At 33.8% G+C, this 23,844-nt stretch overlaps 2 long non-coding RNA genes across 2 annotated transcripts in view; both read left to right on the forward strand.

The window, feature by feature from the left end:
* Nucleotides 1-12,174, forward strand: LOC122134783. The gene is made up of 3 exons (XR_006153080.1): nt 1-201; nt 3,881-3,996; nt 11,784-12,174. It is a non-coding gene; the product is annotated as an uncharacterized LOC122134783 (long non-coding RNA).
* Nucleotides 12,175-20,349: 8,175 nt separating this feature from the next.
* Nucleotides 20,350-23,844, forward strand: part of LOC122149274 — a 62,859-nt gene continuing 59,364 nt past the window's right edge. The window contains exon 1 of the long non-coding RNA XR_006162905.1: nt 20,350-20,552. This is a non-coding gene — a long non-coding RNA (uncharacterized LOC122149274). The remainder of the gene's footprint in view (nt 20,553-23,844) is intronic.

Genomic DNA, 23,844 nt, shown 5'->3' on the forward strand with positions numbered 1-23,844 from the left:
ATAACACTTACAGATACATCCAAATTATTGGTGTTAATCTGGCACCTGGTGCTAATTTCCTTAATTATATGACAAACCCTATTTAACTGGAAACATTCCTCCAATTATCACTGTGATTGTAAGATTGCAGGCCACTTTAAGAAGACTAAAACCTTGTGACAGAAGGCCAAAGGGATGACCCTTTCAACCATTGCAAGAGAGGTTGGTCATTCAAAATCTGTGATTTCTCCAATATTGTAGGTTTACAATGACACTTATTCATTCAAGTCTCCTCAAACGGCGGGGCGTCCACGTAAGACAAATGAATGAGAAGACAGCACAATGCGGAGATTCTCAATGAGGAATCGGTTCAACACTGCAGATGGAATTGCTTGCCAGTTCAGCGCTGAACAGGGTGAGGATCTGAAAACGCACTCTGCAGTGACCAAGCCTCTCATCAGCAGAAATAATCAAAAGGCTAGGCTCATCTTTGATGAGGAAATATGGACAGAGGAGAACTGGTCCAAAGGTTACTTTAGTGATGAGAACAAGTTTAATTTAATTGGGTCTGATGAGAAACATTTTATTTGGGTTTCAAACTGGGGAAAGACTGAAGCCCAAGTGCGAAAAGAAGTCAGTGAAAGATGTATCTCTCTCTCTCTCTCTCACACACACACACACACACACACACCACCCACACACACACACACACACACACAAATGCATTATTATATTTTACATTTTTTTTTATTATGAAAAATATTATTTGCATACAGTCACATTGTACTTTATTTATTAAATATAAATATAATTTTATTTATAATTATAAAAATATTATAATCTCTGTGTCTTTATGATTACATGACCAAAACTAATGTTGGTCTTTTGTGTGTGTGTGGAAGTGTTTGTGTTTTCAACAGTGCCATTATATGAATCATGCTGCTCCAGTGAGATTGTATAAAGTTCTCTGCCAAAGGAAGTGGCTCATATAGAGCCGAAAATCTCTTTGGAAGAGCACTCTCAAATCAAGAAGCAAAGGAATAAAACCAGATTGAACAAGAGAGATGTGTAGATAAACATAACTGGGATTATTTATGTAACAATCCAAAACAAACAACACAAAAAAAATAAAACATGTACCTACCCTCTATGAACTGGGATTATTTATGTACCTAGCCAATACTTACAGTTCAAAAGAAATGACATTATCATCATACTTTATAAGGATATTTTCATAAATAACCTCTGAATGAGAAACAGGACAAGCACAGCAAACCAGATTTGATTCAAGAAAATAACAGACTGCAAAGCCAACAGAAAAACACGGGAAGTCACACCTTTCTTTAGCTTTATTTTTATGTGTGCATGGCTTTGTATTAATGCACCCTATGGAGTGATCATATGTTCCCTACCATGGGGTTTCGTGATTAACAGATATACTTAAAAAAACAATTAATTAAATATACACAATAAATATTAAAGATTAACAGGCTTTCTTTAGAAATAATTTATTATTTTTTTACAGTAAGGCCAGAACTGTATTAAAGAGATATCCCTGATTCAAGTTAAGCGCAATTAAAAACACACTGATTAACACTTTTGTACAGTTTGAACTGCAAAGTTGTTTAAAAAAAATTACAGTAATTTTATGGTTTATGCATCTATGTTGCCATGGCAACATGGATTATTACTTCAATTTTAATTTCATGTTTAATGTCTTTTAAAAAAAATCCATGAAATTCCCTTATGTGTTCATACATATACTTACACATGCTTAAAGTTTCCTTGTGAAATTTTGAAAAACACTCCGATTTAATCAAAGCTAAAGTAATAAAGTGAATCCTTTGATGTTTGGAGGTGGTTGGAGAGAGAGGTGAAGTTTCGAGCCGCTGGGCTTTCACTCTTTCCTCTCATCCTCAGCTCTCTCTCTCTCTCTCTCTCTCTCTCTCTCTCTTCCTCTGATTATATAATGCTGACGTTTTTGCCAAACCCTGTGTTATCATTTTTTAATGTGTCTCTCTGAGGCTAATCCGTAAGGCGGCCCTGCTGAAACTTCACACCACACTCTGACATGTCTCTAAATTTACCACAGAAAGGCCAGACAGTCCGAAATGCATATTACATCTGCAGCCATTAGAAGTGAGAGCGTGTCAGTGTGGGAGAAATATTTTTAATGTTGTTGTTTGTGAATACCTTCACTTTTGTACTCCAGAGCATTGACTGCCTTATTAAAATGATTTTATGTTGAGACTGCAGTGTGTTTTCTGCACAACAAGATGCAGCAAACATAACTGAAAAAGCAAAAAGTGTTTATGATATTCTCGTCTTTAGATGTGACGTGGTTCGCTATTGGGATATGGGATTTTTACAAATTCTTATATCTTATAGAAATTCTTAAACTTTGGTCATCTCGTGCAAATTTTTCAGGTCTCTCACTATTTCATACAAATTCTTTAGATTTCATGTCTCTTACAAATTCTTATTATTTAGTTTTATTTTTTATAATATTCACTGAAGGCAGCCATCCATTATAAAACAGTGATTGTAGAGTTATTTTTGCAACTAACAGGAGGCTAGAAACAGTGTTTCTGTATCTTCATGTTTGTTATTTTAAGGTTACATTTTCATTTTGAAAAGACAAAGCTGAACAATGAGTCTCTTGTATTCAAACTGGGTTGCTTGGGTTTAAATAATTCAGTCAGCTGAACTGGGCTGCTTTAGTTACTCAGTAGAATTCAGTATGGTGAGCCAGCTCAATATAATAGAAATCATTGAGTGGTTTATTGGGGAATTTTCTTAAGTTATCTTATAAGAGGGACTCACAGCCTTTTGCTGGGGGTCGTGTGTGCATCTAAACAGTGGGAGGCTGGTGACTTACGTACTTAAACACAAAATCACATTTGTTATTTGACTTCGGTTTGTAACCAACTCAGCAAAGCCGAGAGAATACCTTGCTGAGTAAGTTGAACAGCAGTGCTATAAATACAATAGAAAATGACTCATCCCATCCATCCCAGAGGAAAAACGTAGACTGGAACACCCAAGTGACAAACTACCGGAGTCAGTGCCAGCATGAATCTCCAATCTCCACTTTCGCTTTCACTCTTCTTGTTTCTTTGCTTGCTGTTATTATCAGTGCATTGATTTGTTTTTGTTCTGAAACATGTTTCTCAGCTGTGAGTTTATGATGTTTGGAAGCAGAGTCTTTGATAAATGTAATGTTTTGTCTGGAGAAGCCCTGTCTCAGGGTGGGTTGTCTCTGAGTTGTTTAGAGGCAACTGGTAAATGGGGACTCATATTCTGAACGAGATCTCACTGGATATTAATAACCTTTCTCACCACAGATCCTGCAAATGTTTATAGGGGTGTCCCACACTGCTTCTCATGAAAATAATTAAACCATAATAGGTTTTATTTTTATTTTTTTATTATTATTATTATTTTCTTTGCAATTATTCATTTAAATGTATAATTTGTTTTATTCATCTTTTATTAGTGTTTTACTGTTAATGGAAATGTATGTTAAATGAATGGATAATGTCCAGACAGTAAGGTATTGTTTAACTTGTTGTTCATTTCTAATTTAATGTTTTATGTTTCTCTTAATTTTCTTTTTTATTATTTTTGTATATATAGTCAATTGCATTTTTACACTAAGTTATTGTTTTACTTAAAGTATTTTAGTACTTAAGTTATTTTTTAAATTTATTTAATGGCTGTACGTTATATCTAATATAACGTTAAATAATGCAGTAGGGCAAATAAAATTAAACCTGACTGAAATAGATTAGGCTTTTTTGGCTAATGTTCTTGCATCTCTGTTTTCCATTTATTTATTTGTAATGAGACAAAGCCAATTACTGCAATTCTGAAATGTCCCAACCAGCTCTTTCTCTTGCAGTTTATTTGGGGAAGCTCAGCTGACTCAGCCGTTTGACCAGCTGCTGTATCAAACCACACAGGAGTATGATGACGTTGGTGGTCGCCAGAGGGCTTTGAGACATCTGAAAAACATGGGTCAGTTCCTACGAACATTACTAATTTCTGTTCCCTAAGAATGTCATGAAAGAAAAGCAATCGAGATGGGAGAAAATAAGGAAAGCATTGCAGCTCTTTCTCAGGTCTGGCTTTGAATACATCAGTGCAATGAGAATGAGTTATTAATGCATTAGTTAGAAAAGTGTCCGTGTAGTCCTGGACTGAGCTCTCATCTCTAATGGCTTATCTGACCAGGCAGCTGCCTGCTCACAACTGTTTGAACAATGAACCTCCTGCAAGGGCTGCATAAATCAGCACAGCATCACATGAATACATGCATGCGCACAAACCTGCGAGCACCTGCAGGTTTACTCTGGAGGGCTGAGCTTGAACTTGATCAGAGGGGTTTTGAGCGTGCTTGGACTGGAAATGAACGCTCAGGGGTTTGCTGACCAGCACAGGACACTCTTCATTATAATGGTGCTTTGTTAAGTGTGTTAGTAGTGCTGGAAAGTAACTGATTACATGTAACCTGAATTACGTAATCAGATTCCAAAAATAAATACTTGTAATTCAATTATCTTACATTTTAAAATGCTCATAAGACGTCTGGACAAAATATTTAGAACCTGGAAAACTTTGGCCATGTAATATCATGTTTTCATATTTATTAATGTTTGTTCATGTAATGTAGAAGTTCACAAGCTTTTTTTGTGAGCCGAGCCCCTTTGACCTAAAATATTTACTTGACATTTTTTTGAATTCATTAGCCTTTCACCAACATCCTACAGTTTTTTCACGAATCCCATTTTGTGAAACTCTAATTTAAGGTAATGCATTTTAATGCGTTTATGATAATGATAACAGGTAATGGATGTCATGATATTGTTAACAAATAATGAAATGTTTTCTTTCTCTTTGTTTTGTTGTTGTTTACTTATTATCACGGTACACAATAATTCCATTCAAGTCTATGTGATAAATGCGTTAGGTCAAAGTAATCTAAACATAATCAGAAAGCAGTTACCTAATATGTGTAATCCAGATTATGTTACTGACTTCATGTGATTTACTTGCTTTTTTTGTTTGAATTGTTTAGTGCATGCAAGCACTGTTCATCAGAATTAAGAGGCATTTGTGCAGACAGCGATTTGCAACAACCAAAAGTCCATTTTCAACAAGTTTCCAGAGGAGTAGCAACTGTTAGCAAGGGGACAAATTATACACAGTTTAACTTTATGCAAATGAGAGTAATACAGTTGTAATACAGAGACTCTGTGACCTCCAGCAATTTATTTCATGTCAGTGTGAACGCACCTTTACTCCTAACATCTGTTTTAGAATAGGATATAAAGGAACCATATTGAGTCAAGGGTTACTGAGATGGGCTACAGTATTTGTTTGTAAAACAAAGGCTGTTTCAACCCAACACAATTTCATGGCAATTTTTTGACTATTTTTCATTTTTCCAAATTGGTGAAAGCTTGTTCATACAAAGCACAATAACTATAATGATAACTACTGTATAACTATAACTAGCATCCACACCAGTGCACACTAATGTTGTTTATTATAAGCGCTGGGTGTGATGTGACATCAAAACCACCCCAGATTTTACTTACAATTTAATTATATTTTTTAAATAATACTGTAATAAAAATATGTAGAATTTTAAATTCGGAATTTATATTTTTATGGCATCATATGTTCAAAATGGTAAATAACAGTGGTAATAGTAACCGGAAATATTTTATTTCTTTAATAATTTCACCATATTACTGAAGTGTCAGGAAATATACACATTTTACTTTTTGATATAATAATTTATGTGAATGTTTATTTTTCTAACTAATTATTTTTTTATTTTATTTATTCATTTATTTAATCATTCATACAATTTGCAAAAAAAGAAAAAAGACATTCGGATTAATTGGTCTTATTAAATAACTGGATCATTTTCTTTCCTCTGTGATTTAATCATTCATGCATCACAGGGGTAATATATGTAATCATAATCAGGAGTCATGAAACAGCTTAAAAACGGCATATAAACATTACTGCTCACTTACATGATTAATATCTCTAGTGCTGCTCAAGCCAGTGCGGAGCATCCTGGCATTTATGCAAGGTTTAATATTGCCTCAGAGCGACGTCTGCCATTGGCTGATTAAAATGGCAGATTTTCAGCCATTCCTTAACAAGGATTTCATCATGATGTAATGGTTCTCTGCGAGCGAGAGAAAGCAATATACTAAACACTTTATGTGAATTTGCCACGTTCCAACACAGTCGCAAGGTCGGTGGGCAGCACCGGCTGCAAAAGACAGTAGTAGGCCTACAGGCTAATTTACAGGCTTAATGCTCGGGTCATCTTTTTAATCTTCATTGAATGCATTTATTCATCCCCCTCCTCTCAGTTTTTTATATTATATTATTCTAGCCCATGTAAGCGTTAGCCTTTAATCCTTGTCTAAACAAGAGCCAGACTCTGCGGCTTCCAGCTCAATCCTCTACCGAGCTAAACTGTAATCAAACCACTACAGATCATCACAATCAAAGCAGGAGGGACGGGAGACCGCCCCCATTATGCAATGCTCTTAGGTCACTAAAAACAAACTCTTAAACCTTCAGCTCATGTTAAATAACATAGTGCAAATTCAGTCATGACAAAGATTATAGAACATACTGTTGTTCTACAACATTAAAGGTGCTTGCAGGTCAATATGACAGCTGTATTGGACTGAGCACAAAAGTTTACTGATGTTTTTACCATTGGCTTTGAAAAAAAATATGTTGTTCATAGTCAGCCCTAATTAATTTAATTTATTCCTTGAGCACAAGTGTCCAGTAATTGAATCTGTATTCACCTAGTCATGTGATCTCAACATGGAGAAGTAAAAACATTTATACACATGTCTGTTTGTTTGTTAGTTTGTTCACTTATTTAAATACATAAGAAATCGTTTATTTACTTTATTTGCTTATTTATTTATTTATTTACTTATGTATTCACTCATTTACTTATGTATTTATGTATTTTCATTCTATTTAAAAAAAATTATTTGTTTATTTATTTACATAAAATAAAATACAATTAAAAATGTAATAAAAATAAGTGAATGAATATATATTAATCAATTATCCTTATTTTTTAAGTACTTCCTTTCTTTAAGTAAACATGTGATTATTTATTTATTTACTTGAACAAACGGTTAAAATTTATTTATTTAAAATAAAAGTGTAATAAAAAAGTAAATAAGTCCTTAATTAATTATACTTTCTTTCGAAGTCCTTTATTTATGTATTTATTTATTTGAATAAGTAAATATTTATTTATATACTTTGTTACTTACTTATTTGAATAAAAAAATAGTTAATATGTATTAATTTTTTAAAAATAAAAGTATAATAAAAATAAGGAAATAAGTGCTTACTAATTAATTATCCTTACTTTCCAAGTCCTATATTTATTTATTTAAATTAATAAACATTTATATATTTACCTATTTAAGAAATTAATAAGTAGTTATTAATGAATTGTCCATTATACTTTTCTGCAGCCCATGCCCCCCCACCACACACACAGTTTGTATTTTCAGAGCTGCACGTTGTCTTGGGCGTGCAACTCTTTTTGAAAAAAAAGAAAAAAGCAGTATTGCAGATGTTGGCATGCCATTGAGGTTGGCTTGGCACAGACCTGGAAACCCTGAACATGTATTTAATAGTGCAGTTTAGGTCACACTGAACAAGCAGTTCCTTTAGCTTTGTACTGATGCCAGCTAAATCCAGACAGATGCTGCAGCTGAAGTCTTCGACACGCAACACACAACACAGCTCATTACTGACTCAGCGTTTAATTCTAACCTACAGCTCTTTAATTGCTTTAATCATTATGTGCAAGTGTCTAATTATTATTTAATTTGTAGTGTTCATCCTTTGTCTTTTTCATTACATTTAATTTTCAAAAGCAGAGTCGCTCGTCCCTGTTTTTTCGGTTGAGTTCTGGTAAAGTTCTGCTTCACGCTGGTTTCTAAATGGACACTTGCTGATTTTGTTCAGCATGCAGTTGTCAGTACTGTGAGTAAGAATTGTGCAAGAAATGTGTTTTCTGGAGATCACATTAGAAAATAGAAAACAAAAAGTTTTCACATTTACATTTTACTTATATACATTTACATTATATACATTTTACTTTACTTATACTCATTTATACTAATTATATTATTTTTAATAGTGGAAGATATTTATTTATTTTGTCTCCACATGCTTTTACATGCAATGCCTACAGTAGCTGTATTAATTAAAATACAGATTTTCAGGTCTCAGACACCACTTTATTTGGTAGCCTAATTTGTCAATGTTTTGGATTCTCGTGAGTTTGAAATATTTAAAATATTTTGAATGTCTTTGTTTAACTGAAAGGCCCTTATGTGAGTGTATAAAGCTTTAAATTTGACTCATGTTTTTTGAGATTAGGTCCCTAGGGATTGATTTGCGGTCTTGAGCAGATGTGTAATCCTCTGTATAGCTCAGACACACGAGGGAAATTAATAATAATCATCATGATATTTCACAAAAAATAAAATCGCCAGCTGTGTGGAAGCTCTGTTAGGAAGCATCCAAATTATAGGATCACCAATGTGGTCAAAGAAACCAAAACAAACCCCATGAAGTCCGTGTGCTCATAAAGCTATAATCTCAGGGCACTTAAAACTCTGGATTATTCACTGTTATGCAGCTGGGTTTCATGATGTCACATAGCCTGCCGAAAGTGATCTACAAAATTAAATTAAATGGCAATTGAGCAATAAATAATAACATTTAATTTTTAGATAGTGGCATTGTGATTTGTCTCTATGATTGGTTCATTGTTTTTTATTTCATTGCATTTTCCTAAAATAGATAGATAGATAGATAGATAGATAGATAGATAGATAGATAGATAGATAGATAGATAGATAGATAGATAGATAGATTTATAGTAACTCTATAACCCTTTCTCATTGTATTTATTTTATTGTATTTTCTTTATAGTGATTTACTGGCTAAGATTCAATTTTTTCTTTGATTTGTTGTACTTTAAGGAGCAAAATAGGCTTGATATTTCATGTAGAGGAAAAGACGGGCCACAGATCCTGGTGTTACTCATTGTTTTCCTGAGCATCTGTCACTGCCACAAACAGGAGCTGTGCTGTTATGCAGCCCTTCTAGTTGCGTTTTGCTCTGAATGGACTGAAAAACAAATCAATACCAGGCAAAATGGCCCGGTTAGCCCAGAAGGTATTCAGCACAGTTAGCACTGTACCTCCATGCTCCTCCGCTCAGTCGGCTGCTAGCTCTGCAGCCGCACATGATGCTGCATACAGTACATCTACAGCTACAGCCCTATAGAATGCTGTGAATTATTGCTATTGCATATCCAGATGGCAGAGCAATTAAGCATATAAATGTCAAAAATGCCTAAAAACTACTTGAAAGGTGCACAGACTTGGCAGATGGTACGGGAAAAGAAAATATGCATCTTATGCAAAACTAGAAGTTTCTCTACTTTTTTTTTAAAGGTTTAGCTCACTAAAAAATTCTAATTCAGTCTTTGTCATTACTGTATGTCTGAGGAATGCCTTTAAATGCAATATAAAACAAAAGAAAACAAATAAACATATTCAATGAAACATAAAATAGAATAAAGATCTAAAATGTAATATATAAATTAAAATGCAATATAAAATAATATCTAAAATAAAAGTATAAAAATAAAATTAACAATTTAATAATATATATGATAAATTGTAAATAAAATTATGGAAAATATTTATGTGTATGAAGTATATGTTAGCTATGTGTATATGTAGGTTAGATGTTTATGTTATATAAGCATATGTATGTTTGTAAGTATGTTTATATAAGTTATGTGTTTATATATTTCTTCATGTTTTATGTTTGTTCATGTATGTTTACATATGTACTGTACCACCTTGGTCCTATGAGGCATAACATTTCATTCCATTGTATGTCAAATCAAATCAAATAATAAAAATGAAGCCCACATGGTTTTTATGATAGCTTTGTGCAGAAAACCGACAGCAATTTAGTTGATATTTACTTAAAATTTTAAAATCTAAAACATTGTGTGCTCTTTCTCAGCCATGAGCACTTCAGTTTAGGCAACATGCGCTGATTGCCACACAATTTTGATACAAACATAATTACGCAGCAAAGAGGAGATAATGGCTACCGCTGATTAAAATAAGTCTCTAATCCTGTGAATCAGAGAAACGAGGTGTGTTTTGAATGCAAGATGCTAGTAATATATTTGTGTGTATTTTAAGCAACTAGCTAGTGGAACATCTCAGCTACAGACGCTGTGTTCTCCTGCTGATTACTCTCTCTTTCAATTTCTCCCTCCTGAGTCCTGCCTGCCTCTCTGGAACATCTTAATCCAACCTATTTTACATTAGCCCAGATGATTTCAGTAGCCTGACAAGCTTATTAATGATAGACTCCTTTGTTTTTGCTGATTGCTATTTTTACAGAAAATAGCTTCACACTCTCAGAAAAAAAGGTACAAAAGCTGTCACTGGGGCAGTACCTTTTCAAAAGGTACACCTTTGTACCTTTTAGGTACTAATATGTACACTTAGGTATCTATCTATCTATCTATCTATCTATCTATCTATCTATCTATCTATCTATCTATCTATCTATCTATCTATCCATCTATCTATCTATCTATCTATCTATCTATCTATCTATGTCTGACTGTCTGTCTGTCTGTCTGTCTGTCAACTAGCCATCTTGTTATTGTCGCGTCAAACTGGAGTAAATGTGTCTCTGGTCACTAAAAGTGCCTCCTTTGTTACTGTTAGAGCTTCTTGTGGGGTAAACCTGGTCACTTTAATAAAGGTGACAGTACCACTACAGAAGAGAAATTGATTATCACTGTGGTAATATAAATGAAATCTCTGTTCGTCTGTCTAAATCATTACACCTTTAGTTAACCTTGCAGCACGTTACCCATTTATCATGTGAATAAAAATGTTTACTCTACAGAGATGAAAACGCTCCCTGCTCTTTGAAGTTAATTGGAACCTCGTTAGAGTGTTAAAGGTGTTTTTTTTTTTTTTTTTTTTTTTGTTTATTAAGTACCCAACAAGGTAAAAGGTTGAAAAGCTTTTTAACATAAACTACCAGTCCAAAAAGTTTTGATCTAAAGGCTTTTGATTAGATGCTTAAAAATAACATTACTATAACAATAACACAATTTTTATTTATACATTTTTCTCATTTACACTTTTTTTATTTTTTATTTATTGCAGTGGATATATATGTCATGTTACAAGTTATGCCACTTTTATGTTGTTGTTGTTTTTGATGCAACTTTATTATTGTAACTTTATTAATATAACTTTAATATTTTTTACTAATCAAAAATTTGCTGCTCAAGAAACATTTCTTATTATTGTCAATGTTGAAAAGATTTTTTGTACTGCTTAATGTTTTTGTGAAAACTGTGATATAAATGTTTGGGGTAAGTAAGATAAAAAAAAAATATTATAATAATAATAAAAAAACAAACAAACAAAAAAACATATAAATCAATGGTTTTATTAACCAAGAATGCATTTAATTGATGAAAAGTATAAGTACCAGTAAAAATAAAGACATTTATAATTGTACTAAAATGTTGAAAATATTACAAGAAAATAATAAAAAATCACGTCCAAACCTCTGGTTCCTCCTGTGCTCTTCGGCCTGAGATCTGCTCTTGGCTGGAGGCGCTGAGAGTCTCACGACGCTGGTCTTGATTGACTTATCTCTCTCCACAGAATTCATTATCAGATGGAGATCAGGGGGCCAGGACACTCTACACGACCTATGCAGAAGCTGTTGAACCTGATGCTTCCGCAGCCTGGAGAGCTACGTTTTACTGCTGAAGTCAGTAAAGCACATACGTATCTGCTGAGTTGGTTTTTACCTTGGTGGGAGACTTAATAATAGTCTTGGTTCATTTAAGAACACTCAGTTTCCTTGAATCCAGGTTGCAGAATGTGTATTGTAGTGACTGTAAAACCTAAAAAATGTGTTAATCTAATTCAAGTGGTTTTATTATTATATACGATAATGTTATTTGAATGATCCAACCTGACTGCAACAGAAGTCATTTTTATAGGGCAGATGAGGTAGAAATATCTCCTTTTGCAACCAATACTCCTAAATTGCTCCCAAAATGCTCATTTTCACTTTGTACAGTGTATGCAGTGGTATTTTTTTTTCTGTACACACACACATACAGTAGATTATTATGTATAAGATGTATAATTATACACTTTGTATTTCCAACAATGTGTTTTCTCTGTTTTTGTCAGTTTGACAGTCTAAAAGGCATCTTTGCTCATAAGCAATGTAGCACAGTACAGTATATGTTAGCACTGCAGTTAAAAAACAAAGTTTTGGGGTATTTATTTATATTTTTTTTGGAGAACATACTATTTTTATTATTTTGATTAGCTTCTCTAATAAAAAAAACATAAGAAAAAACAGAAGATTTCCTAATATAAACATCACAAGACATAGCAGATTTTTGTGGCTTTTATTTGTGCTGCTTACTCCGCAGAGAATTGCAAGATAAAAACCAAGAAAAGCATAATATGGATAAGTAACAAAACACCAAGATCTATGAACAGAAATGCACCAAAAAGCAGAACTTGGTGAAGTGAGAAAAGGGTGAGATGGATGAGGAGCACTGCATGACGCTCTGGGGACAGACATGTTCTTTTGTTTACAGAAGTCCGGCTTTGCAACAATATAACTACAAATCACTGAAAAATATCCACGTAACCCATTCATTGTGGAGTAACCTTGTTTCAGAGATTTCAGAGTGGGAGAGGAGGTTGAGCTTTTGCACATCTATTGGAGAGGAGTTAGTAGCAATGCAGTTTAAAAAAACAAGTATGAACCCTTTGTTTGGCAAAGCTGACAATATAGCTTTTAAGAAGTCCTAAATTCCTAATAGGTATTAAAAATTTAACTGATTTAAATATATAGTTTTATTTTTTTTTTAAAATAATTAATTGGACAGAACAGTGACTATTTGTTTGATTTTGTTGAGTTGCGTTTCTAATAAAAAGCTAAACCTCAATTAAGGGTTAGTTCACCCAAAAAACAATAGACACCCTGCAGCATTCCTATGAATTTCCCTTGGGCTTTATTGTGCTGCTTTGAATGGTCACAACTTTTCATAACAACAAAAAATGTTCACAACATGTTTGCCTCCAGGACTCTGAAAATGACAAAACAAATCAACAGAAAAATAAAAACAAAAAAACAGCAAAAATAATTAAGTTAAAAAAAGAAAAATGGAGATGTGATGGAGGAGCCTGCACACGCTCTGGGGACAGACAATGTTCTTTGTTTTTACGCGAAATCCGTTTTGCAACAACAATAGAACGACAAATCACAGGCTGAAAAATGTTTTGGATCCATTTTGGAGATCTGAAAGTGTATCCACGTGGACCTCTTCAATTTGTGGATTAACCTTGTTGCAGAAATTCTCAATATATACCCTACCTATGGCTGAATGGCATTCAAAGAAGACCTTGAACAGATTTAGCTTTTAGAAAGTGTCCTAAACCCTACCTATGGCTGAATGGCATTCAAAGAAGACCTTGAACAGATTTAGCTTTTAGAAATCACACAAAAACATGGAAATAATAATAATAAATAATGAAAAAAGGGTTTCGGAATCATGATTTGGAGATCTGGAAATGGGTGTGGCCTTTTTAATCCACATGACTCTTCAAAATGTGGAGGACATGTTTCGCAGAGATTACTCAGAGTGGGCATCCAGGAGGTTGAGCTTTTGCACACTCTATCGTCAGCAGATTGCTTCCAAAATGAGTCTAAAATAATAACTAGTACCAACATACCTAGGCTGTAATTGGTTTTCAAAGTTCACCCAGAACCTTGAACAGATTTAGCCATAATTACTCACCCTCAGTCATCCTAAATTCACATAAAGACATGGAAATAATAATAATAAAAATTGTAACTGATTTATATAAAATGTATGTAATCTTTGAAAAATAAATAATTCAAAGCACGCATGCTAATTACTCACCCCTAAGTTCATCATAGGGTGTATAGGATCTTTCTTCTTTAACACGAATGCAGTCAGACAGTTAATATTAAAATTGTCCATGTCTTTCAACGCTGTTGAATGCTTCACATCACCCTGGGTGGGTGAACACAGTCAATTCCTGTAGCGAATCAGTGCGTTTTTTGACAAGAAAAATAACCATATTTAAAACGTAATCCCCTCACTGGTAATCTACTTCTCTCACATGTTGCTAACCGGAAGCAAGCTCTGGGCGGATGATTTCTGAAAAGGTCCTCCTGTTGCCATGCACTGCTCAGAAGTGTATGCACAATGGAAAAGCCTATTTGAGAGATCAAAACAAAACACTTGGTAAGATCTAGTTAGTACAAAAGTTGGCAATGGAAGCAGTGATGGCGGGATGATAATATGAGGTCGGCGTGGCACGGAGACTGCTCAGAAGTGATGCACATGGCTAAAGATCAAACAAAACAATGGTCACGAATTCGCTACAAAAGTACAACAAACAAGATGTTTTCAAGAGACTCAACCGTCAGCGCATGGCATTTCGACCTAAAGCCACATCATCACCCCGAGACTGCTTTTCCACGTACTAACTGTTGGTTGCAAGCTGCATTAAAGTGGCTCTATTAACGGACACATTTTGATTCATGGATATTATTGGCTACATGAAAACAACATCCATCTTCTTCACATTCAATTGGCTACTGTAGGCTGCCTCCGTTTCAACTGAAGGGTAGAAAGCTGCATAAACACAAAATCACGGTGAAAGTAAAATATGGAATATTTTCTTTTATAAATCAATAAATGAATTGGCTACATCATGAAGGCTCCACTTACGTCACGCCCTTTACTTCAAGCAAAGGTAGATCAGGCAGGTAGCATAAGACAACAAAAAGTGAAAGAAACTAATCGCATGGTTTTGTATGAAAAATAAATGAATGTCCCTACATAAGGCTTTGTCATTAATTTTACAGGAATCAGAGCATTAGATGCCCTACTTAGGGTTCAGTCTAAAGACAAACTTTTGCTGCCCAACAGGCATTAGACCCATAATATTCCATTTTCAGTCATGTAAAAAAATGCACAACTTATAAACAGACTTAGGATTCAGTAATTAGCCACCTGGCATCCTTGCATAATCGAATCTTAAGTGAGCCACTGAGGCTGTATACATGCATCTCAAACTAATGTAACATATTTCCATTTCTGGCAATGTTTTTCTCAGTAAAACACAGAGATACGAAAAGTGTACATGGCGTTTCCATAAGCATAATTGCATATCCGAAGCTCTGTTTCATCAGGTCTGACATATAAAACAATCACAGAGATATGATCAGGGTGTAACCATGCGGTTTCATAAGCAGAATTAAAGAGCCAGTACAGAGTGAAGAGCTAAGAGTTGAGCATATTAAAAAATCAAAGCAATGCTGATAACAGAAGCTCACATCGTGGGAGATCAGAACAGCCTTGCTTTTTGAAGAGAGCCAGTATGAAATGAACGCCTTCTTTACCTGCTGAGCCAATGCAGTAAGAACAGCGCTTATGAGAGAAAGCTCAGTGTATCCTTTTAACTCAGAACAGCCTTGCTTTTTGAAGAAGCTGAGATTGAAACCAGGTGCAGAGGTCTTACTGCTTGAAGCTTTTCCCATTAAAAATCACCTGCCATTGAATGCCCTGGATCTCCTTTGATGGCTCTCGTTTCTCGTTTAAACTGAGATTGCAAACACAATGCAACAAAACTAGAAATGCTCCCATAGGATACAAGCACTATGCCTATCTTGATGCAGGCTTCGTGATGGCTGCAGCCCTGGCTAGGGCACAGGTCATGTATGCAGTGTGCACTGATTTTTGACTGCTGTTGGAGAGGAGGATAAAGCACTATAGCAATCTAGGAGATGACTAAACGTGCAGCCCTGGCATGTTGCTACAGGTCATTTAGTGATCAGCCCAGATTTTTTTGTCTCTTTCAGATGACGAACTAAAGATGCTAATCTTGCGGTGATCACAGTCAGATGCTGTGTTCATAGCAGGACGTCTGAGATCAGGTCAGGATGATTGAGATCACTCCAGAGGAACATGGGTTGTTATGGTTATAAACCAGACCTGTTCATATGGGACGTCTGAATGCTCCAGAGGAACATGGGTTGTTATGGTTATAATTAAAACTATTAAAAAAAAAAAAACTGGTAACACTTCACACTTAGGTTCCATTTGTAAAATTAGTTAACTACATTAGCATGAACTAATGATGAAAAATATTGCAAAAACATTAATTAATCTTAATGTTAATATTAACACATTTTTATTGGTTGATTAGGTTATTTAATAGGTTAATAACTGCTGTATAAAACATATTGCTCATTATTGTTTAACTAAAAAGTTACCAAAAAGTTTGTAAAGTAAATAAAAAAAAGTAAAGTAAATAAAATATAAAAATGCTTAAACTTATTTTATTTCAGTTAGTTGCCAAAGCAACATTTGTCATTTAAACTTGATGCATAACTAAAATATACTAAAATAAAATTAACAACTATATACACTTACTTTAAAAAATGAAAATAAAAACATAGCAAAAATGCTACAATATAAACTAAAATAAAATAAAAACAGAAAATATAAAAATAAAAACTAATTCAAAATATTATTAAAAACTATGATAATATTATCTCAATGATAACAAAATAACGCTGTTAAGATATGAGCCTTTTCATGATCGCAATTTCGCAATTTGTTTTCTTCTTCAGTAGATTGTTTTTAATATGGCAAACAAAAACAAAAAACAGAAACAAGCAATTAATTTAGCTTGAATAAAGTTTTCATGTTATCTTTTAAATATATATATATATATTTTTAAATTCAGATTTACATTGAATATTCAGCATCCTTCACATCGTGATTTGCAGTTGGTCCTCTTTCTTGCGTTCATTTGCATATTGAATTGGTTGTTTCTTTCATACATTTATTAAACTGTCTACTGTATCTAACTTTTTCATGGAGGAAAGACAGCTGCATTGTAATTTGCATTGCATGGATGCTGTACCATTGTAACAGCAAACTGAGTTGGATACAGGATTTCATTTACACATAAAAAAACCTCAACAACTGCCCGGACCAGAGCCTCCCAGAGGGGCAGCGGAAAAAACAGCCTCAGTCAGTGAGCAAACTGGTGTTCACAGCCAGAATGTCACCTTGAAGGCTGCAAGAGTTCTGCTTTCATACTGTACTTGTATCCCGGCCTAAATGGAGATATCAGATATCTGAGATCTACTGTATTTATCTTTTTTGGATTAATTTTAGAACCTAATACATGTAAAAAAAATTAAGAGAGAAAAAATAATTACAAAAAAATAAAATAAAAGTACATCTGGAATTTTGTGATAAAGAATGATGTGTACTTTATTCAACATGCATCACAAAAAAAAAAGAGGGAGAGAGAAATTCTGTGTTTTCTTTAGTATGTCTCCAGTGTTGCATAACCCATCATAATTATTTTGTTGAAATCAAATACAAAAGCATCAGGCATTAAAAAAGAAGTAAATTTGTAAAATTGTCTCTAAAGTCACCTTGAATAGAATGCCTACAAAGCCTGAAAGTCCAGGGATGATGGCTGCATTTGAATGTACTTCCCTACATTTTTACTGTATTGCACTGTGATGCACTGTGATTTTATTGATTCAAATATTTGTTTACATTTACTGTTTTGAATTTTTGTAAATAAAACAAATTGTTAGCTTTATAGCTATAAAACAACTGCCCAAATAAAAGTGGCATGGCTGCAGTTTTAAGCTCCATCTAAAACTATTCTGGAAAACATTTTAAAATTTTAGTATTTTAAAAATGTTCTACTATTATCATTAAGAGGGTGCATTGAATAATTTTTGCTTTTACACAGGACCACTGAAATTATCTAAATCTTTTTTTTTCTTTTTTCTTTATATGATCTTTATTTTATGCAAAATGTGCTATACAAATAAAGTTGCTTGTGGGACAACTAAGCATTATTCTCTCAAATGTGCATCTTTACCACAATAAGTCCATGACACCTGTCTCTGATTACTGTAAAGGTATATAAAATGGAAATCTATTAGAAAATTCCAATGAAGTAAATTAGAAGTGTGGGGTAGTGTTATCTAGAAAAAATTGTTGTTTCATATAGTATCATGCTTAACATTTTAACCTCAAACAATTGCCTCAATAACCTCTGCCAGTTCAATAAACTTCAATAATATATTTGGCTGGAGGAAGCAGCATAAATAGATCTCAAGGTCTTGATAGTGCCGTAATGAAATTCCGATGTATACGTAATCAGATAATAAATCCATACAGCACAAATCCACCTAGAGATATGAATCTTTTTTTTTTTTTTTTTTTTAACTCCCGTTATCAATGCCACCTAAGATACACAGCCATTATGAAATAATGCAATTACAGAAGACAGAAGATTACTGAGAAGCGGCATCCTCCATTACCCAAAGGTAACCTTCAGCTGTGCGGGAAACTAATAAATCAAGTTTTACACTAATTCACTTTCTGCCAGCGGTCAGTTACATTGACACAAATTTTGATGAGATGCTTTAGCATTCCTGAATATATATTCTGAAGATAATAAATCTATCTGTGTGAAACTTTCGCAACCGTTTTTACTTCATTAATGTGACGTGTTTTTGAGTAAAACATATTGTAAGTGAAACAAAAAGTACACGATAGAAATGTTGGGCTTTGGGTCGGAGTTAAATCCTAAGAGGATTTATATATATATATATATATATATATATATATAAATATAAAATGCTATATAGAGTTCTGTATATACGTGTAGGCTATACTAATATGAAAACATTGTTTCATAACCACTGACTGGTATATACTTATGAAGACTTGCCTTGTTCTTTTGACCTTTTCAAAACCCACAGCTTGGTTTCTTAAATTACTTTTGGAATATATATATATATATATGCTGAATTGACATTTACAACTGATAGAAATTCTAGCTGAACTATTGTCATGTGAGACCCTGCTGTTATTGTGGACATTCAGAAGGTTTGGTTGCCTGAACGGATGAGAATAAATTAAACTGAAGTTGTATCATAATACAAGCACTGTAAAATTTAGTACAGTTAACCCAAAACTGAAAACTCTGTCATCATTTAATCCCCCGCATGTTATTCCAAACCTGTAGGGATTAATTCATGATGATTGGGACATTTTTCTCCAGTCATTTTAATAGCAATCAATCAACCTGAATTCACCCCATGACTTTCTTATCTCCTTCACTGACAGAAAAATTGATGCATTGATGCAATACACTAATGAGTAAAAGACTTTCAAACTTTATGCAATTTTGCATCTGTCTTGTTCCAGCTACTGTAACAGGGAACATTCTCAGAACTTTAGCTGATGTTCTGGCAAGATTCTCTCAAAGCTATAAACAAAAAACTTTCTCCCAGTAATAGAACAATGTTAATAGAACATTCATTCAAAGCCATCTGGTCTTTAATTACATTCTTAAATCATTAACACACACAAAAAATGTGTTGTTTTAGATGGATGTTGGATTTTTTTTTTTTTTTTTTTTACATTTAAAAAACTGGACATTAATGCAAGGCAAGTTTATTTTCTGAACTTTAACCTGCTTTATATATGTGTACAGTATGTGTGTGAATTATCCTGCTCATCTCCATGTGCATTCTGCTTTGAATGAATTCCATTAAGAGCCATTCTGGACGGTTTGGTCATTAATCAAACCCTGAAGAGGATTTACATATGAAGAGATGCAAATGTTTCATTCTATCTCAGACTTATTAGGAATGCAGAAGTCTAATAATCCCTATTGTGTGGATTGTGAATTATGAATCCAAAATGTGTGTAAGGGGTCCTGTTAATCAGCATCAACTGTGAGAGGGTTCTGTCTCAATGTATGAATACTTCATGACTGATAACTGCATCCGAGGGTCATGAATGGAAATCCTGACCATCCAAAAGAAATCATTTTTTGAATTTCACCACAGGAGTCACTGGCATTCCTTCTCTGTTCATTTCTCCAGATTTATATTTCATTCTTTCAAACTTTCTTTTTATCTCTGTACTTATACAGCACAGAAAGAGGAGAAAAGCTGAAGCAAGATGACCTTAATGCTAAGAAACTGTTAAAGAGTTCATCTATATTTCTGCAACACATTCAAACAGTTTCAGTACGACATTTAATTTAATTTCAGTTCCATAAATATTCTGGACACACCAGGAAGTAAAGGGGACTTTTAAGTTGGTTTCTAGACCTTCTTCCCCCTGTATTCCCTCCTTGCAGGTTTTTTGGGTCCTACATTATACATTTACTCAGTTTTCTCCAAACAGACAAAATGGTTATGACTTTTCTACTGTGACCTGAAATTTACAGTCATTATATGTGGAGTAATCAGGTATGGATTCAGCTTTTGGACACACAGTGGAGGGTTCTAGAACAAGGGAACAAAAGGATTTGGTAAGATCAATCTTTCCATTTACTTTTGGCTGTGAAGAGCTTTGCTTTAGAGACTGGGCTATTTTGTGTTCACAGGGAGTGGATGGATTTCTTCTGTGTTGTTGTTGTTAGCTGTTTGTGTAAACCAACAAATATCTGTCTGATTCATTGATGAACATCTAATAACGATGAGTGAATTCAGTGTCTTTATATGTGTTATCATAAGTGTTTCCAAAGCACTGCAATGTGGTTCTGAGTGACTTTGTATGTTACTAGGGGGTTCTGGGTGTTTGCAAGGCTGTTGAAGATCCCCATGTTTTTGTTTTTTTTCCCCTTTATTGGCACTGATGGTTCCATGAAGAACCTTTAACATGCAACCTTTCCATTGGACAAAAGGTTATTTAAAAGGTTCTTCAGCTTATTAAATTGGTCTTTACACTTACAAAAAATGTTCTTATAAGAACTGTACATTGAAAAGGTTCTTTGGGGAATCAAAAATGTTACTTCTATCAATTCTTGAGGAAATTCCTTTTTGAAAAACTTTATTTTTAAGAGTGCATGTCTACACTGCCATCATAATAACAGCGCAAACTTTTGTAACCATGCCTGAGATTATAGCAAAGAATGTTTACCATTTTACATGAGGGCAATATTAAAATCTGAACTCATTCATAACTTCAAAATGTAATTGCACACCTCATTCATGTCTGTATTTGGTAAATCTAATAATAAATAACACAAGCAAAAGTTGAAGATTAAATGGCAACTCATCACAAAAACACACTGAAGCTTGGTGGTAAATGGCAATAGTTCTTTTATTTTTTTTCTCTATATTTTAAAGGTTTGTTATTTACAAAGAAACAAAATAAAACCAAAAAATAATGAAAATCAAAAGAATTTTTTGACAAACACCGTTTGTCTGCATATAGGTGTAAGAAAGTATACATTTACCTTTCTTTATTCAGGATCAAGTAACTAACTGTTCATGTATATTTATTGAATGATTTTCCCCCACTTTTTTTTATTCTTTTTGTATTTTTTAAACCAAGCATTGGTGTACATGAACAAGCATAATGAAAAAAATATATAGCTGAGATAAAGAAGAGCTTGAGGCCTGTTCTAAAACCTTCCTTCATTTGCATCACGTCATTGAACATATCAAACAGAATGATTTGACCTGAATCGTGGAGGCTGCAAACCAACCGTTTTGGTTTTTTCCTTTATTTAAACATCACTCCTCCTTTTTCTTTTGCATTGTTCATTTCCCATCACATAAACACATATGATAAAAACAAATAAAAACAAACAAACAAACACAAAGATATGTGCTGGTTTTCTTAAACGCCTCCTCAGAAAGTGACAGCATTCTCTTTTTTAGTGTATTGTTGAATGAATGCCTCTCCTTCCCAATCCGGAATTCTAACAGTGTTTAAAGCTGAGAGGAAAAAGCACATTAACACAGGAAGCATTCCCCTCCGAAGGCAAGTACAGTATCAAAAAATAGCAGATACCCAGAATATCGCTGACCATCCTATCTGTACACTAGTTTCTATACACTATGGCATAGCAGGAGTTAAGCGCTTTTTGTTGTTTTTGAACACAAAGATCGTCCCGTCGGCCAGGGGCAGAGGATGCGATTCTGGATGAATTAGCAACCCCTTTAGTTAACCAACTAATATATGAGTTTCTGCATCTAAGTTTCTCTCTCTCTTTAAACAGAAAGTGCAATTCACAATGAAAGTTTGTTTTGAATTGTTTCACTTTGGCCAGTTTCATTCCACACAACATCAAACCCAAAATCATTGGCTAAAAGGTTAACTTCCACACACTTTTAACCAATGATCGGTCGTGATTCCAGCCGATACTGATTTGTTTGCAAATAGATATACTTGGTATTTTCACTAGGATGTTAATCGCACACGCCGAGCAAATCTCAACCCTTTGCTCCGATATGTTTGGCCATTCCCATTACTTTTTGTTCTTGTCGGAAAACATTGAACATAGACATATACACTTGTTTACATAAACGTGTGCGCAAACGCACGCTCACACATGAGTCACACTCATAAAATTAACAGGATGAAACATGGCTATAGTTTAGGCACAAATACTTAAGAATGTCCTTTTCATGAAAATTCATTGTTTCTGAAACGCACAGAGAACGTCTAAGCAGACAATGAACAAAAAAACATAATCTCACAATACATTTAAACGTCAACGTTTTTTAAATAGTTTCTCTTTTAAGTAGCCTATTCATGACAATGCATGCGTTTATGGTCGCTGTATGGGATTTGCACTGGTACAGTACTGACACAAGTGTTTTTTTTTTTTTTTGTTTTTTTTTGGAGTATTGTCATCTTTTAAACATTGTGCAAGGGGGCTTGGAGACTTTGCACAGGTCAGATGAGTTTTTGCATTGTTCTACTGACTTTCAGTAGCAATTTTGAATTAATAAATTAAAAGTAGATGGGGTCACTGCTGCTAGTTACCCCTAAGTAAATCTGTTTTACCTCCAATATAGATGACTGACATGCTAAGTCTTCAGCCCCAAACTGGATGAATCAACATATGGAAGAGATAAAGACCTTAATGCAAAGCAGCTTCTGTTTTTCTTTCTTTGAAGGCCTATATTTGTTCATCTATCCTTTGTTGGATTCACATAGTTGCTCTTGAAAACATACAGAATGGTTCTGCAACATAGTTGTGTCAGATGTGCCTCCGGTTTATGGATATTTATGTTCCATAACTTAGACTTAAAGGTTGATGTGTTTTTGTAAAACTAGCAGAGCAAATAAAAACATAAATGTTAAGTTTAAATGTTTTTCACAGTCTTTAAATGCGAAAATAATGGAAGAAGCATAACCAGAACATCTACGTCTATGTAATATTATAAAGTTGGAGTAGTGTGTACATCTGTTAATACTGATCAATGAGAAAAACACTATTAATATGAAACTATTATAAAACAAAGCATTTATCGAGGTATGCAGGCAGCCTATGGCTTCCTTGTGTTAGATCAGCAGAGGAAATGATCAACTAAATCATTTGATTCCCATTTAGGGATTGTAAAACATAAATGATGATGTAACATAGGCTAAATGCATTAAGCTTTACTGATGATGATGAAGATGCATAACTTCCTTCCCCCCACTGCAGTGGTTTCATGCCACTGTAATCACTCATATACCTTTATATTTGACCAGCATGATATTTTTGTATACAGATATTGTCTTTAGTATACCTACTGTGAAATGCTACTATTTGCATTAAGGTTTTCTTATCTCTAATGAATGTTTCTGATGTTTGTTGCCAC

The sequence above is a fragment of the Cyprinus carpio genome, chromosome A21 (genome assembly GCF_018340385.1).
Source record: "Cyprinus carpio isolate SPL01 chromosome A21, ASM1834038v1, whole genome shotgun sequence".
Classification (NCBI taxonomy): Eukaryota; Metazoa; Chordata; class Actinopteri; order Cypriniformes; family Cyprinidae; genus Cyprinus; species Cyprinus carpio.